Raw genomic sequence first — 17,129 nt, 5'->3', positions numbered from 1 at the left:
TATATATATATATATATATATATATTTTTTTTTTTTTTCAAATTGAATACAAATTTGCTCTTTAGGAGTTTATGGAACTGAAGGAAAGATAAGGCATATTTAGAGAGACCTAAACTCTTTGAGTTATAAACACCCTAAAAGGAAGAGGAGAAGTGACATGGGGCCAGCAGGCCATGTGATGCAGAGGATGCCAGCTTCCTACAATTCTTGGGTAACAGATGCCCTCAAATTGAACCCAGAAAAGCCACGACCTTGGGATCCATGGGGATGAATACAAGAACTAGAGTAGTCTACAGAGTAACCAACAGCGTAAATTGTCCTCCCTTTATTTGTGGTTAACAATGCTTCAGTTTGGTTGATGGCAATTTAGTGGCCACTCCCATGTTTGAGCCAATCACTGTTCTTTGTTCTCTCAGAAGATCTTGGCAGTTCTGGTGGCCATGTGACCTGGTTCTGTGAGTGAACTGAGAGGCTATGTTTTGGAGGAGGGAATTCTGAGAAAGCTTTGGTTTCTTCATTAAAGGGAACTATATCATCCTTTCCCCTTGTATTTGTCTTGAGTGCAGTCACAAGGGTTAGAGCTGCAGCAAGTATATTGTAACCATATGGTAATAATTTGAGGGAAAGAGCAAGAGAATCTCAGAGGGATCCATACTGACATTTTAAGCACCTGAGCTAATAATGGTAGACAGCATTTACTCCTGGCCTGTTTTGCAAGAAAAATATACCTTTATTTGTTCAAGCCACCATGGCTTGATGTTGTTATTTACAGGTAATCTTATTCTTAATGGATATGAAATTATACAGACATGTCGATTCTGGGCCAGTTAGTTACAGTCCTCAGAGGGATTAAAAAGTTCTAGACAGCAGAGAATAAACCCAGAACTGGATTTCTTCCTAGCATCAGTCTAGGTGTCTCAGTCTCAGGACAGACTCATTAATCCCATAGGCTCAGGAGACTTCTAAGCTCCTGGGTACAGCTTGCCCTGATTATGTCAGTAAAAACAGTCACCAGGGTGGCCTTGTGATCAGACTGTAGGAAAACGAGTGACGTTGTCCTCCTAATTTACTGCTACTTCTATGTAAAGCTTTCATTTTATCAGTATTTCCAACCAGCGGGAGTCCTTCCCTCCCTCTACTTCCACAGCTCTTGGTACTGTCTGCACTTGATGTGGCTTTATAGACATCCCACCTGTGTGGTCCCATGGGTCCCTGAGCTGACAAGGACCCTCCTCTTGATGTAATGTGCTACTGTCACTGTGAAATTGTTAATTTTTAACTAGCGGCCCCATGTTTTCCTTTTGTACTGCATTCCAAAAAGTATGCAGTCGGTGCAGTTCCCACTTACAGGTTTTGTGACTTTGGGCCATGTCTTAGCCTCTCTAAACCTCGGTTTCCTCATCTGTAAAATAAGAATAACTAATTCCTTTGCTCTTCAGGGGAGGGCTAAATGAGATAGAGGCATGGCATTCCCCACTGCACCTGGCCTGCTCTGAATAGCTTCCTTCTCCTGCTCCTCTCCCCTGGAGTGTCTGTCTGTCCATGATAGACTAATACTGTGTGAGGTTAGGAGTCCGTCTTCATAGCCAAAGTCCATGGCCCTTAGGCCTGGTCTAAAATAGTGGCAGTCAAGCTCTTTGAGAGTTGTGCTCATCTTCCCCTCGTGATGCCCGTAATGGTTCCTGAGAATCTGCATCAAAGCCCACTTCTCCTGAAGATTCCTTCGGGGAATAGCATAATTTCATAGCAGTATGATAAAAATGGTATATTCAGGATTTTGAAGTTCAAAAATTGCTACCCCTGTTTACCAATAGAAGAGCAGTCAAAATTTCCTCTCATCTCAGCCGCCATATGGAATTAGATTAGAGCCATAACATTACCATAAGGAATCAAATGCAGCCAGGATTCACCCCTTTTCAGGGCAGAAGGCAAGTCCATGATGGGAGCCACAAAGACTTTTCTTTTTTATTTGGGGTTACTGGGTTTTGAACAGGGGGGCACCCTATCCCTGAGCTATAACCCTAGATCCTTTTAATGTTTTATTTTGAAAGAGGGTCTTGCTAAACTGCCTAGGCTGACCTTGAATTTGTGATCCTCCTACCTCAGCCTCTTGAAGCACTGGGATTACAGGTGTGCGCCACGGCATCTGGCTACAAAAGTCTTTTTCAGTGGGCCACTTTCAGTAGCAACTCTAGCCTCCTTGAGGACTGGATTCTGGTTGCATTGTGATGTCCGAGGGGAAGCTGAAACCCGTTTACCAGGCAGAAGAGGCAGCATCTATCCTCAAGTGTGGCTTAAAAGGAATCAGTCTATAAAATGAGTGGGATTGATAGAGTGGTTAGAAGGGAGGAGAGTTTTGGACAGAACTAACTCATTTTTTAATATTTAGAAAAAGTACACAAAAAGAAATATCTCCCTCCTTGTCCACTTCAAAGCATTTTAATAAGCAATGGCTTACAGAGCTAATTTGAGAGTAGTTAATGTGGAACTCCCAATGATGGATGCTAACTCCTTCAGCGCCGCCGCAGAGCCGCGAGGTGGATGTGTTGGTCTCACTTGCTTCGCAATGGAGTAAATTGAGGTTTCCAAGGATCAGTAACTTGCTCAAGGGCAGGTAGCTGGCAAGCCCAAGCTGACTGACACCCAAACTGCCTGTGCGTGAAGTGCATGAATCTCGAGTGTGCAGCTTGGTGAATTTTAACACACACGAGCCCCAGTAGCTGCCAGCCAGATCACAGCGTCAGGAACTTGCTACATTCTGGAACGTTCTCATGACCAGTGCTCACTCTACTTCTGACATTATCCCCAGCAATTCATTTGAGGTAAAACAGTCTTGCTTGTTTCCCTTTCTATAATCATTTTTCCTCAAAAAAAACTAAGAGGTGGTTTTTCTCTCATACTTGCTAATAAATTTCATGTATATAGTTATGTATATATGAGATATACAAAATATCTCTTATGGATTTTTGTGTATGTCATACATGCACATATTATACACAGAGAAAGAGAGAGAGTTGAGGATGTAGCATATGTACATCTATATCTCTATCTATATAGAGAGATACAGATATATAGAGACTGAGATGTATATGTCAGAAGAGTCCTCAAGTCTTGGTGGGACTTTAATGAGTGTACCTTCTGTTTGGTTGAAAAAATTCAGGGGAATCTAATTACCCATGAACAGCTAGAAAATAGAGATGGAGGTGGGAGGTTAAGAATTAGGAAAACAGAGAAGAATTTAGGACTTTCCCATGAGAACGCTGATACCATGGGTATCTTCCAAGGACTCTAATGTCTCTCCATTATAGCACCACCACCCCATGGTAGGAGCCCAACCTATAAATATATGTTCATAGCAGGTGCTCAGTAAACTAGTGAGCTACTCCATCTTTATTCTTCCATGTCTCCTCCATGGTTCACAATCCAGAGCACTTTCAGCTCTCTCAAGACCTGGCAAGGGCAGAACTTCAGGCCCACTTCCCTAGCTCCTTTGGAACAGGTCAAGTCCCTTGTAGGGCTCTCAGGCTATTGTACATCTGGACTCAGCAAACCACCCTGAGTCCTTTTAGGTACTGAGCTACTACTGTTTGCCATGACAGTTATCTCACATGGCTCTCATAGCTTTGCAAGAAGTTACAAGAAAGGAAAAAGAGGGGGTGGGCGGGGGGGGGGAAGAAATGAGGCGTCCTTTTTAGAATAATCAAGGCTAAGAACCAGAAAGGGGGGGAATTTCTCCAAATGTTCCCCTCTACCACGTTGTGAGATGAAGACTGCTGAGCACTTTGTCAGATACTTCCTCATTTGATCCTCAGGATGAGCCATGGAGGCTGGCAAGGCACATGCTGCTATCCACCCCACTTTTATAGGAGGGAACAGATCCAGCAAGTGGTAACCTACTGAAGGTCAGAGATGTAAGTGCCAGGGATGGATCTGACTGATGCTCAGAGTCGCCAGCTCCTTCCCTAGCAAGGTGACTCCCTGCAGCCTTGTTGGCCCCAAGCTGCTCAGAGCCTTGGGAAGAGCTCAGCCTGACTTCTAAGCAATCAATCAAGAATGTTCCTGAGGTCTTTGCACAAACTTTTACCTAGTGGTCTCAGAAGCTGCTGTTGCAAAATGCTTTCTTATTTTTTTGTCCAACCAATGCTGAGGTCAAAAACAAAACAAACAAACAAACAACAACAACAACAAACCAGCAATAGCCACCCTTCCATTCTGGATCAGTCAGCCTGGAAAACACTGTTTCACTTCCAAAATTCAAATTGGATACAGCCTTCTGTTCTCATTAGTTTGGGTTGTAGCAGTCATTACATTCTAAACAATTAATCCCCGAATGCCAATTTCTTACTAGAACTATCCTGGACTCAACCACTGGTTTTCTTAGCAGCAAGGCTGAAGCAATTATTCCTAGCTTTTGTAACTAAACATGCTGCGCTTGACACTTTACAGTGTTTTCGTCATCACTGAGTTATCAGCATCTATCTCTATCAGGGGAAAGAAAAGGCCATTCAATTGTGAAGGCCCCATAATCAAGTAGCCTGCTCCTAGGCTTCCTCTGCTGGCTGGGAGGAGAGAGAGAAAAATCTCCTGGGCCTCAAATCCCACTGAAAATCAGGATTTAGCATATTTTGAGACCAAAACCAAAGGGAGCATGTATCAGAGGATTCTCGGGTTATTGGACAGCTTTTAGTGAGCCCAGGTCCAAAAATGGGAGGCTCGGAATTATCCCTGGAAATCTGAGCTGGTCCAGGAGATTACCCTTCCTTCCAGCAAGAGAGGCAGGAGGCTTCAAGCAGGGCACTCAGGGAACAGTCAGCAGCCCAACCCACCCTGGGCTACATGAGGCTCACTCACCTCCTCATGCATTTAGCCAAATGTAGGCCTTCTGCAGGATGGCAGGGTAGAAGACACAGGCAGGCTCCTGATTTCATGATCCTGGCCCCATCACTCGCTGCTCTGTGGCCTTGGACATATTGCTTTCCCTCTCTGCACCTTAGTTTCCTCATTTATGAAGTGGTAATAATAGCTCTACTCCACAGGGTTATTTTGACGATTAAATGAGGCAATAGGCATAATTAGAACAGTGTGTCTGGCACATAGTTTGTACTTTATAAGTGAGTGTGTTTAAAACCAAGTGAAAAAAGAACTTTGCTTTCACAATTGAAGGATCCTTTTAATGTTCTCTCGTCCTCATGAGATCTGAGAGCCCACAAGAAAGATTAGAAGGGCAGAAAGAGAAAAACTGATCCCCCCCACCCACAAAGCCCCAAATGCCCCTCATTTATTAGAGAACCTGCAGACCACCTTTGGCACCGTAGTGACAGGGCCTCTTCCCCCGGCTATTAAAAAGTGAGCTTCAGAACGTGGAGACAGAACCAGTCTTCAGATCATTTGACCTGAGGTCAAAACAACTATAATTCAGCAGATGGGAGCCCCACCCCATGGATTTTTTTTTTCTCTCCTTTTACTGAATCACCCTTAGAAACCATGGACCAAGCACGGCAACTGAAGACCCTCCTCACATCTGGCAAGATAATAACAGCAATAATAACTAATAATAAACCCATACCCAGGGTCGCTGCATCACTGAGCTATGACCCTGAGACTTTTTAGTCTGGCTAAATTGCTAAGGCTGTCCTCCATCATGTGATCCTCCTGCCTCAGCCTCCTGAGTCACTGGGCTCATAGGTGTGTGCCATCACTCCTGACCATCTCAAACTCCTTTTAAAGAGAGGCTTCTTTTGAAAAGCTGCATGTAAATAAATCTAATTGTGCATGTAAATAAATCTAATTGTGAATACCCATCTCTGCACATCAAGGTCACCTTAGAGGGACCCTCTGGTCTGGCAGATGGAGAGGCTGAGGCTGAGTGACTTGACACAGGAGACTAAGCCAGGACACAAATGCGGCTTTGCCTGGGGATCCGAAGTAGACTTCCTTGGCCAAGTACTTTCGAGAGTGGGCGGAAGTGCCTGGGAGCTCGCCTCTCTGTTTCTAATCCCTCTCGGATTCTTGGAGAGCCCGGTGTTTCTGGCTCTTCCTTCAGTAAGCATGCTGAGAGGGGTCCAACTGGCATTTATTTAATTACCGTAAACAGATGTATCACTTTGGCTTCAGGGAGACAACTTCTTGTGCTCAGCAGCCCGTCTGCCTACAAGGAGGCCTTGTGCAAGACACGGGTGGGGGACAGTCTGGCCCTTACGGTGCCAGCGCCAGCCCTCTCACCCCATGCCACCACCCTGAAGGGTACTGTCATAAACAGGCACCCTGGGGGACCCGCAGGGGAGTGAAGGCATATCACATAGGTCTCAGCCGCCTTCCTCAGGTGTCCTGGTCATTCTTCCCACTTCTGTGTCACCTGTGAACCTTCTGCAGCCCTTGGTAGCTTCTGCGTGTGTCCTGGTGATTCCCCTGCTTGGCTCTTGCCTGAGCATTTTCCTCCAGCCACTAACCGGAGCAGGAGCACTGACTGTCCTTTCTCCAGCACAGCCCTGGAGCAGCCTGCCAGCCCCATTCCTTGCCCCTGGGACGGCCTCCCCACTCCCACCCTGGCGCCTCTTAGCTCAGTTCTTCTCCTGGCACTTTTGCAAAGAAAAAATGTTTGTAGAATATTAGGGGAAGGCCTCACCAGAAACCAAGGTAAAAGCTGAGCTAAATTAGGTAAGAGCTGGTCATTAAAATTTCGTTCTTCTTTGATTTCAGGGGAAAAAAAAAAAGATTCAGTAATAGAATGTGGCTGCTAATGAGAAAGGATGTTTCAAAGGCCTGTGGTTCTTACAGAACAGGTGCTGCATGGGAAGAGCCATGTTCTCTTAAAGGGCCTTTTTCTTTTTGTATAAAAAGATCTCTCTTTCTTTGTTTCTTTCTCAGAGAAAGGTAATGTTATCCCAATGCTTAGAGAGCATGTGCATTTCTAATGTGTCCCTAGCTCCCATGTCACTGAACAGCAAGTCAGATGTTGACAAGGCAACCACACCTCCCGGATCAGGGGTCAGTCTTAGTTTCAGACATGCTGTCCACCTGTCAAACCAGGTAACCCATTAAAAAAAAAAAAAAAGGTCCTGGAGCATAAACTTCCTTTGCTATAGGATAATTTTGAGTTGGGCATTTAGGTAAAGCTGTGGCAAAGATGTCCCTAAAGGTATTTAAGCAAATCATCATTTCTAGAGAGCTTGAATTTGGAATACTGTGCTATTTGCAGAAGCTTGGAGACAATCTATTCTGAAATCAGGAAAGAGAGAGAAAGAGATAACACAGAGGTTGAAAGCATGCAGTAGACTTTTTCATGAATGGGATGGAGCCTTGGGCAAGTCACTTTGTCTCCTGGGCCTCAGCTTCCTCGTGTGTGATTTTGGCACACACTTGGGGCATTATCTTGAGGCTTTTCTTAATAAAAAGAAATTCAAGTAAGTCACTTATTGAAGTGTTTGGCATTTAGTAAGTGCTCAATAAATGTTATGCAGTAACACACACACACACACACACACAGTCTTAATCTGGGTTAAAGCAGAGCCTGAGATAAGGCCATGGGTATGATAGTTTATTTGGAAGGTGACTCCAGCAAGCGGTGGAAGAGCCACAGAGTCACTGCTACAGGCCACAGGGGCTCAATTCCATGGGGCAGCCTACAGAAACACAGAGAATACAGCCCAGGATCACCACCAAGAGCTGGAGCATGTGTTTATACATGAGGATGAGTAAGATGGGGGTCCCTAAGTATTTTTAAATAAAAAATAATATATCCAATATGAGTCCTAGGATCCAGTAAGTTGGCCCCGTTGTTTGTTGTGAAAAGTGAACTCTTAGGGATGACATGTCAAGAAGTGTTTTAAAGCACAGGATATGAATTTACAAAATACTATTTCCCAGTGGCAGATGCATAAGGATTTAACAGAGTTCCTGGATGTAGCACGCTTTCAATGTAGCTACTTCTGATTGCTATTGTCATTATTGTTATTATCGTGTGCATAACTGACACAGTAGAAAATTATCATCTGAAGGGTTGAGGATGTGTCCCAGCTCAGCCTAGGTTAAAACCACAATATAATCCTAACTGGCAGAAGAGGTTCTGAGTGGCTACTAACCTTAGACTTCTCGGCACATCTTGGCCAAGTTCTGTGAGTCAGATCTGAGGTCGCCACGAAGTCTGGCTACAAAGCCAGAGGTGGCCGGGCTTGCTCACCAGTCTCTTGTAAAATCTGCACTTATTGATCTGAATTTGGTTCCATCTCTGAGGCCAACCTATCCCCATCTTCCCTCCTCAGCTGTGGTTTGCAGAGCTCTTCTGCAGAGGGCCCTGCTCTCCTGCCAGGCCAGCCCCTCCTTTCTCAGGCCATTCTCTCCTTGTGGAGTCCAACGGCAGGCAGCTGCAGGCAGCCCTGCAGCACACAGCTCCCGCCTCATTGTGGATTCATGATTAAAAATACATTAAAGGTCTAAGAAATTATTAAGAGATACAGCGTTGTGCAAGTACAACTGACATTTCCAGTTAGACCACAATTCTAAATTAGCCACAAAGACCCTGTTCTTTGGCTGAAAACACTAGGCTGCTTTCTGACCTGTTTTCTGATGATGGTCCTTTCATACTGGGCCCATGGTCAAGATGAAAATGTAACCTTTGCTGGTAGAACTTGATCCATCAGGCTATGTCTGGGGGTTATAGCTGTGAGGCTCTGGTGACATCCCATGGAGTCTTGTCCCTAGCCCTCATTATAACCCAGCACTAGAGACACAAGAAATACTTGCGGTTTTATTGCCCCACAGCTGCCCAGCAGGTTCAGACCTTAGCCATGTCCTGAGAATGAGGGCCCTCTGGAAAAATGTCCAGCACCACTGTGGGGACACATCACAGAGGCAGTGACCTTAACCAAGCTGCCCACCCCTCATGGGGTGGTGGCAGAGGCAGAGCAGTGGCTGAATGCAGAGCATGAGGGTTGGACTGGCCCTACTGCAGCCCATCCAGCTGTGACCTTGGACATGTCACCTTATCCCTTTGAGCCTCATTTGTGAGACTCAAGCCTTGCATAGAATATCATTCTGGTTTTCTTTGCTTGAACACACAATAGTTTGAAACTTGGTCCCTCAACAGGTGGGACCTTCTACCTCTGTCCCTGCCCAGTCATTCCCAACATCCAGTAGTGGAAGTTTGCTCACCCTTTCAAGTTAGGCAAACTGAGTCACACCCTGTGCACCAGGTAATATGTCTGAGGACTCGAACTCAATAGTAATGATAATGTAACTACTGTGGATGGAGTAATTATAATGTGCCAGGTCCTGAGCACGTTGGTATTCTCTACACCAACCCTTTTACAGGTGAGGAAGCAAGACTCAAGGAGGTCAAAGATGTCAAAGGTTCTGGACACATAGGAATGATAAATGCTCAATGATGCAGAAATGTGGATTACCCTGATTTGATTATGTACTTGTGTTGAATTATCATATTGTACCCTGTATATTTGTACATTTTCTGTGTCAATTAAAAATAAAGAATTTGAAAGATATTATTAGATAAATTTTAAAATGTGTTATTTAAAAGATATTATTAGATAAAATTTAAAAATAAAAATAACATGATGGGGGTTAGCCAAAGGGGAACAAAAGGGAGGGCTGGACATAGGAAAGATAGTAGAATGAATCGGACATACCTTTCCTATGTTCATATATGAATACATGACCAGTGTAACTCCACATCATGTACAACCGCAAGAATGGGAAGTTATACTCCATGTATATATGATATGTCAAAATACATTCTACTGTCACATATAAATACAAAAGAAAAGAAAAGCAGGATTCAGATTAAGCCCAGATCTGTCTGACTCCCAAACCCATACTTAGCTGAAATATTACTCTTTCTTTCTGGGCACTACTCTGTCCCCTCCCCTCTCTCCCGAGCCTGGAGTGATCAGTCACAGGTGGGTGGGGGGAGGATCCTGTTCATCTCCATTTTTCCTTCTATTGCATTGACCCCACCGACTGGGATCAGCACCTGTGACCTGAATATCACTGCTATTCAGAGGCCACTCAGGGTCCACCCACGTGGACATCTCAGGGTGGCCATCATTTGTGTGTGCGAGAGTGTGTGCCTCTACCCGTGTGCTTCCTCCAGCTGCTGCTAATGGAAAGAAGCCATGAATAAGTCATAAGGGGCAAGTGTTCAGGATGGGTGGAGAAGGAGATTTATCTGCACTGCACGGCTCCTGGCTCTGTGAATGACAGGGCACCCACTCACTCAACCCCTGTTCCATGGTGGGCACATATGTCCTGCCAAGACCCAGCTCCTCTCCCTCTGGACTTCTAGACTCAGAACCCAATAGGGCTCAGCACTTTGAAGCTAAACATTAAATCTGTATATGGCAAGAAATTATTTTATTAAAATTCCCTTCAAGGCTAAAGGCAATGTGCAAATAAATACTAGAAAGAAATCGTGAGTACTGCCTGGCAGAGAGAGAGGAAAGGCCAAGGGCGACTGCCAGGTTGGGGGTGTGGGGAGCCACTGTTACTCTAATAAGCATGTTGACAGAAGCTGCTGCTGGGACTCTCCTCCACAGTGGGCATTTGATGATGTGAGCTCCTTCGGTTCTCATAGCCATCAGAGAAGGGGAACATTGTTTTCTCTTCTGTATAGATGAGGACCTGGAGCCTCTAAGAGGCTAAGTTCAAGGCCAGGTGTCAGCAAGTGGCACATTTGGGATTTGAACTCACTTGCCCAGTGCTCATGATCTCCCCCCCCCCCACAAATTCGCTCCTTCTCCCCATATTGATCTTGTGGACTTATAACATAGGCACCAAGGATAAAATAGAAAGCTCTACCCTTTTACTGTGTACCTTATTAACATCTGATTTTTCAAATATGGTATGTATGCATGTGTATGAATTATACTATTTGTAAAAGAATTTGAAAAAGAAGAAAGGTGTGGTGACACACGCCTATAATTCCAGCTACTCAGGAGGCTGAGGCAGGAGGATCACAAGTTCAAGGCCAGCCTGAGCAACTAAATGAGACCCTGTCCCAAATAAAATTTTAAAAGAGCTGGGGATGTAGCTCAGTGATAGAGCACTTGCCTAGCATGCACAAGGCCTTGGATTCAATCCTCAGTACTGATCCCCACCCTCACTGCCCCCCCCCAAAGGAATTTGAAATAGAGAAGGACAGAAAATTTGAAGAAGGATGGAGGAATAAAGGAGGAGGAGGAGGAGGTAGAGGCTGTGATTTGCTAAGAAATGTGGGTTTGATGAAGGGGGATGGTAGGGTGTGTGGTGCAGCCCATGAGGCCAGGTTGCTGGCCCCAAGTGGAGTGATAAGGTACAATAAGGGCAAGTTTCCGCCCCTCAGTATGTACCTGGGACATTTAGCTTGGGTAATTTGAAGGCAGCCTGAGGAGTTTAGTGATAAAGATCTGGCAAAAGGAGACCTAACTTCTGTCCCTAAATAGGCAGACTTTGCAAAAGTCGTGCAGGAGGTCAAATGGTAGTCTTCAAAGATATGCCCACATCCCAATGCCCTGAACCTGTGAATATTATCTTATACACCAAAAGAGTGACTATCATATTGCCAAAGGTGTGAATAAACTAAGGATAATGGGAGGGGAAGCTCATCCAGTGTTATCCAGGCAGGCCCAAAGTGCAGTCACCTGTGTCCTCAAAAGATAAACACACAAAGGAGACAACACACAGCAGAGAAGGAGGCGTGTGGAAGCAGAGATAGGAGAGATGTAGCCACAAGCCAAGGGGTGCGCGGAGCCTTTAGGGATTCTGCCCTAGCGAGTTCTGAGGGAGCCTGGCCCTGCCAGTGCCTGGTCTCCAGGACTGTGAGACAGACAATGCATTTCTGTGCTTTATTGTGTTGTTAAGCTGCCCAGTTTGTAGCAATTTGTTACAGCAGCCACAGGAAACCAGCGTAAGTAGTGTCCTTGATTATAAAATAAGGTTTAATCTCCCAGCTTTGACATTCCACCCACATTTCCTGAGCCACAGAACCCATGGGAGGGTGGGTCTCCATTCTCCAGGTTGACCCCTCTTCTGAGTCATTTCACATCTAAACAGGTTCACTGATCCCTTGGGGAGCAGAGCTGATCGAGTGAAGCTGACTTTTTAAGGGTAAAATACCTTTACCGAGAGTTACATTTTTCCCTTATAATTTCTTTTATACCAGGATTGAACCCAGGGGTGCTTAACCACTGAACCACACCCCAGCCCTATTTATTTATTGAGACAGGGTCTCCCTAAGTTGCTTAGGGCCTCACTAAGTTGCTGAGGCTGGCCTTATACTTATGACCCTCCTGCCTCAGCTCCTGAGTCACTGAGATTATAGGTATGCACCCCTGTGCCCTTTCTCCATATTGTTAATTCCTCAAAAAGTATTCTGTCTTATCCCAGGGATGCCATTCAAATAACTCTGACCTCACTGTGGATTTCAAAGAAAGAGCTCAGTCTCAGTTTTCTAATTTTCCCAAATAGTCTCTACATATGGAGGGACCATGGTTAAGGGATACCACAGAATTTGCTTGGGGGCTGGTGGATAAACGCAGTACAGAAGTAATCTGCTCCCCTCTGCAAGTCACCTGCTTCAGCCTTGCCTGCAACTCAATCACTAGCACACAGCTAACCAAATTACTGCTCAGGGCTCTGGGCCTCCTGTTATGTGACTCCGGAGCCTCATTTGCAATCACCATTAACCAGAAAAGCTGCTCGACTGCTCCGTGCCCATCGAGTCGAGTGTCATACAATACCAAGGGGCTGGAAGAGGCTGCAGACAGCCTCTAGGATAAAGCTCAGAGATGCAGACCACCAGCCTAGACCTACTCCTTCGCCAGTACCTCTCCCCAGCCCCTGACAAGTGCTAATGAGCAGGAGGTGGCTCCAGTCTAGGCAGAGAAAGAAGATGGGGAAATTGGTCAGAGGACTGGGAACAGAGCCCTCAGAGGTGGCTGTGTGAATAAATAAGAACTGGGTAACCCACATCCCAGCTCTTAAACAATCCTGTCAGAAACCCTTAACTGCTTTACCTCCAAAGGCCATTTCTAAATCTCTAAAAACAAAGCTCAGGTTTTGCTCGGGTCTTCAGCTCACATCCCTGCTGCTCCCTGCTGTGCTGTGTCAGGCAGTTAGCAAAGCCCCAGGGCAGCCAGGGATTTCCAAAGATTATCCCAATAAACAGTTGGAGGTGATGTTTGGCTTTGCCATACATCTCACATCTCTCCTGTTTCTCTCCTTGGAGGATCATCTCCTCTTTCCTCCCCCGCCCCACCACTCGGAATACATTTCCCCCATAGGCTGGTCTTAGAATGAAAGGCACAGGGATACTACAGGAATGGTACTGAAATGCCCCAGTTACAGGTCTCAAATCTGCCAGGCACTTAAACCCATCATTGTCCCATTCCGTGTTTTTGTCTGTAAGCCCAAGGTTAATGGGTTACCACAGACAAGAGCAGCAGGGATCTGGCTGGCTGGAGGCAGGACTAACCTTCCCTTCCAGGGAGGTGGGAAGACTTCTGTTCCCAGGTCAGGACGCAGAGGAGGGCACTGCATGGAGGTATGAGAGAGGGCCTTTTGGAAGTTTGCCAGAAAGCATTTCGCATTTCGGGTATTTTTGCAGAAAGCATTTTTTTTTTTTTTCAGGAACTTGTTTTCAAGGCCTGTGGTTAAAAGGAGGAAGTCGCACAGACATCTCTTCTCAGTCACTGTCCGCTGGCGGAGTGCTGAAGACAGACCGCAGAAGGGCTCTGGCTGGGGCTGCAGACCCTTCCCTGGGAGAAACCAGGCTGCAGGAACTGGCCATCCCGCCCACCCTCAAAGGGTACGGTCTGCAGGCGGGGCAGAAGGCAGCGCTGCGCAGGGCAGCCAGTGCCAACGGGAGAGGAGCCAGGGGAGAAAGGCTTCTTGGGTCGGAAACAAGCAAAGGACGCGCGGAAGGAAGGAATGCTGAATCAGACCCAGGCGCGGCAGCCTCAAGAGCGCCGCCTGCAGCTTTCTCGCCGCATTGCAATAACTCTGTGACCTGGGAAGCAGAGGGCAGCGAGCCAAGAAAGCTGGCCCCTTGGGAGCTGTCTCTCATGAAGCGGGAAGGAAAAGTGGGGGTACCATTTGAAACCCTTATCTTTGCAAGAAGTCATCCCTACAGACAGAGACAGACACAGGGACACAATCTTATTTGCTGTATTGCCTGGCATTCTCTTAGAGCTGAAGTCTCTCTAGCACAATGCCATTTACTCCAAAGGACCCTTTTAATTAGGGTAGGCTTAGTGGTGTAATGGCTCTAACCATGGTGTCTGCAGCCCCAGGAAGACTTTGCCTTCCACTTAAAAGAAGAGGCATGAGGCTTGAAGGAATCCCAGGTTGCTGAGTAATCACCATAATAAGATTGAGAATGAAGGTGACCTATAAAAGCACAGTAAATACACGAGTTGCTCTTCTCAGTAAGTGAATTTGGATTATAATCTAGCATTTGCCTCGGGTTCTTGGATGTTGTGAGAATTCCCAGGAAAACCCAGACAAAGATAAAGAGTGTAAAAGTACTTCCACAAAGAAAAATGCAGGCTTCCCAGCCTTCTTTGTAGCTACATACAACATTGAAAACAAGGTTGCAGTCTCTCTGTCCTTGGTCACAATTTCATGTTCCAGCCTGTCATACAAAGTGTGGGGAAGCACCACAGATCAATAGCTATTCTGGGTTATATTGCCACAGTTTGTTCGTGTTCTCTCTCTCTCTCTCTCTCTCTCTCTCTCTCTCTCTCTCTCTCTCCCTTTAAGAAAGAGGGATATTTATTTATGTAGATCACAGCTTATTTACATTGAAGGCATACTCCTGTGGTCTATTTATGGAAATTAACGTTTACAAAGAGAACCTTTTTTTCAGCCTTTGTGCACTTTTTAATCTAAGCAGTGGGGCGGTGATATTTCTAGAGGGTTGTTCCTTTAGAAACTCTGCAAATGAGTGTTAGGCCTCAGGTGTGAGGAGTAGGTAAACTTAAATGCTGGGCCACCCAGATCCTGGATGAGCATGGGGTGCTTATGGAGACCCCTCTGAACTCTATGCTGTGCCCCAAGCCTGACAGCATTCTTACACTCCACATGCTTCCCCCACACACACACCAGTGGTGGTTCTTTTATAAGCAAACTCCCTAAGTGGATTTTTTTTTAATGGGAAATGAAAAATCAAATGAGAGTGTATGTGAAAAAGTGAGCCGGGCAAAATAGCCCCTCAAAGCATATGTCACCTATTTTTATGTTCCTGCTTATAGGATTTCCAAGTTGCCTGAAGGCTCCAAGTGACAACTTTTGAAGTTCCTACAAATTGTATGCAAAAACATACTTTTTTTTTTAGAGGAGAGTATTACAAAGCACATTTGCCCCTCATATTTCTTGGCAGCCTCACAATGCTGTGGAGGAGCCAGGACAATTATTCCTATGCTCCTGTTGAAGGTGATAAAGGGGAGTCTCAGAGAGGTTCAATCATTCAAGGTCACACAGTTGGTCAGAGCTAACTCAAGGTTTCCAGTCCTGACTCTGAATCCCTGGGTTTTGCAGCAGGAATAAGTGTCAATATCCAAACAGATGTCACCCCAAAATATCCCCTCACCCCACACCAAGACCTCCGCACCCCTCTCTCCTCCATCATCAGCTACGGTCAATGAACCATATAAATTCAAACCTCAGAAATGCTAAGTCTCGTAAACAATTTTAAAGGTATTAAAATGCAAAACAGGAGTAAACAAAATTTCTTGCCACAGGGAACTAACTAATGTAAAGTGACAAAATAATGGGAGTTCGAATGTGGTCTCAAAAGCGACCATAAAATAGAATTCAGAATTATATTTTAATATGCATGCTATACACTTGCTTTGTCAGGGATGACTGGTAGAGAGTTCTCATTTATAAAACTAAGCTATAAAGAAAGAAAGGAATGAGAGGAGAGAGAGAGAGAGCACGCATAAGCCAGACCCAGAGGGAGAGAGGGAGAGAGAGCAGGAAATGTTAGTGAGATGGTATTAGTCACAGCTAAGGTCCCAGGAAGTCGGTTCCTAGGTGGGGTCAAGTGTGCTGGTTCCAGGGCAGTCCATGGCTCCTGCACTTGGGGCTGGCCTTGGCATGTGGCCTCAGGCTCTCCAGGCAGCTGTCCTTCCTAGGGACTTCCAGGAATGGGGTTTGGAGGGATGATCAGCAGAGGCTTGTAGGGTGGCAGCTAAGGACAGCTGCCAGGTGAGAGTTCATAAAGTGATAGGCAACATCCAACACTCTACCTAGCAGCAGTGGTCAGAAGGACAGATCTGTCCTCGTGGACACTGTCCAGCATTCCTGCTACAGACTGGCCCCTCCCCCTGCCCTCAATCCTCCAGTACAGTGGGGAGCACCCAAAAGCAACTCTCAAAGAAAGAGTCCCACCTTTTATTTCAGGACAGAGCCAAAGTGGCTCAGAGTTTCTCATGTGGAGAGTTCAGCTGAGTCCTCCCACCATGCCTCACCCCATTTTCTGCCCCTCCTCTCCATCACCCCTGGCCAGTGGCTCTTGATTCATTTCCCCCTCAGCCCTGGCTGTGAGGTATAGTGATCCTTCTAGAGCCCATGTTTTGACTCTCTCTTAAAGGGCCTTGACAGAAGGCACAAAAGCAGAGGCAAGGACAGCAGAGGAGTAGCCAGGCAGCCACCAGCAGCTCAGCACCCAGCTGCCAGCAAAGCTTGAGGCAGCAGAGGCTCCAAGCTGGTTTCATTATTACACAACTGAAGCAAAGCCCTCCTCCCCCTCCTCCTGTACTCAGGAGAAAGGTGCCCATCTAGCTGGCAGGAACACACCAAGTCCAAGGACAAGGGCCAATACTTTGCAGAAGGAGCCCCCTCACCAATTCCCTGTCTCGGGGCTGCTCAGTCCTGCAGGTACTTTTTGCTGGATCTGTAGCCCCCTAGCCAGCAGGGGCTTCCAAAATCCCTGTACTTAACTGCCTTTCCCAGCTCATGGGACAGACAGCGACATGGTAACTTTTCAAATCCTATCTTCTGAGCACTTGCCCACAAACATTTGAAAGAGTGGTGGGTACACCGCCCCCCACCCACGCCCTGCTCAACACACATACTCTCTCCACCACCTTCATCCACCTGCCCCCCCCTCCCCCCACCATCCTGCTCCTGTTGCCGGC

At 46.1% G+C, this 17,129-nt stretch overlaps 1 protein-coding gene across 1 annotated transcript in view; it reads right to left on the bottom strand.

Annotated features, from left to right (window-relative positions):
• Siah3 (siah E3 ubiquitin protein ligase family member 3) overlaps window positions 1–17,129 on the bottom strand; it is a 62,152-nt gene that overhangs the window by 44,564 nt on the left and 459 nt on the right. The gene's annotated exons all lie outside the window — the stretch shown is intronic.

The sequence above is a fragment of the Urocitellus parryii genome, chromosome 2 (genome assembly GCF_045843805.1).
Source record: "Urocitellus parryii isolate mUroPar1 chromosome 2, mUroPar1.hap1, whole genome shotgun sequence".
In the NCBI taxonomy this organism is placed as follows: Eukaryota; Metazoa; Chordata; class Mammalia; order Rodentia; family Sciuridae; genus Urocitellus; species Urocitellus parryii.
Note: the sequence above shows the minus strand (reverse complement) of the source record. Positions and strands in the feature narration are given on the sequence as shown.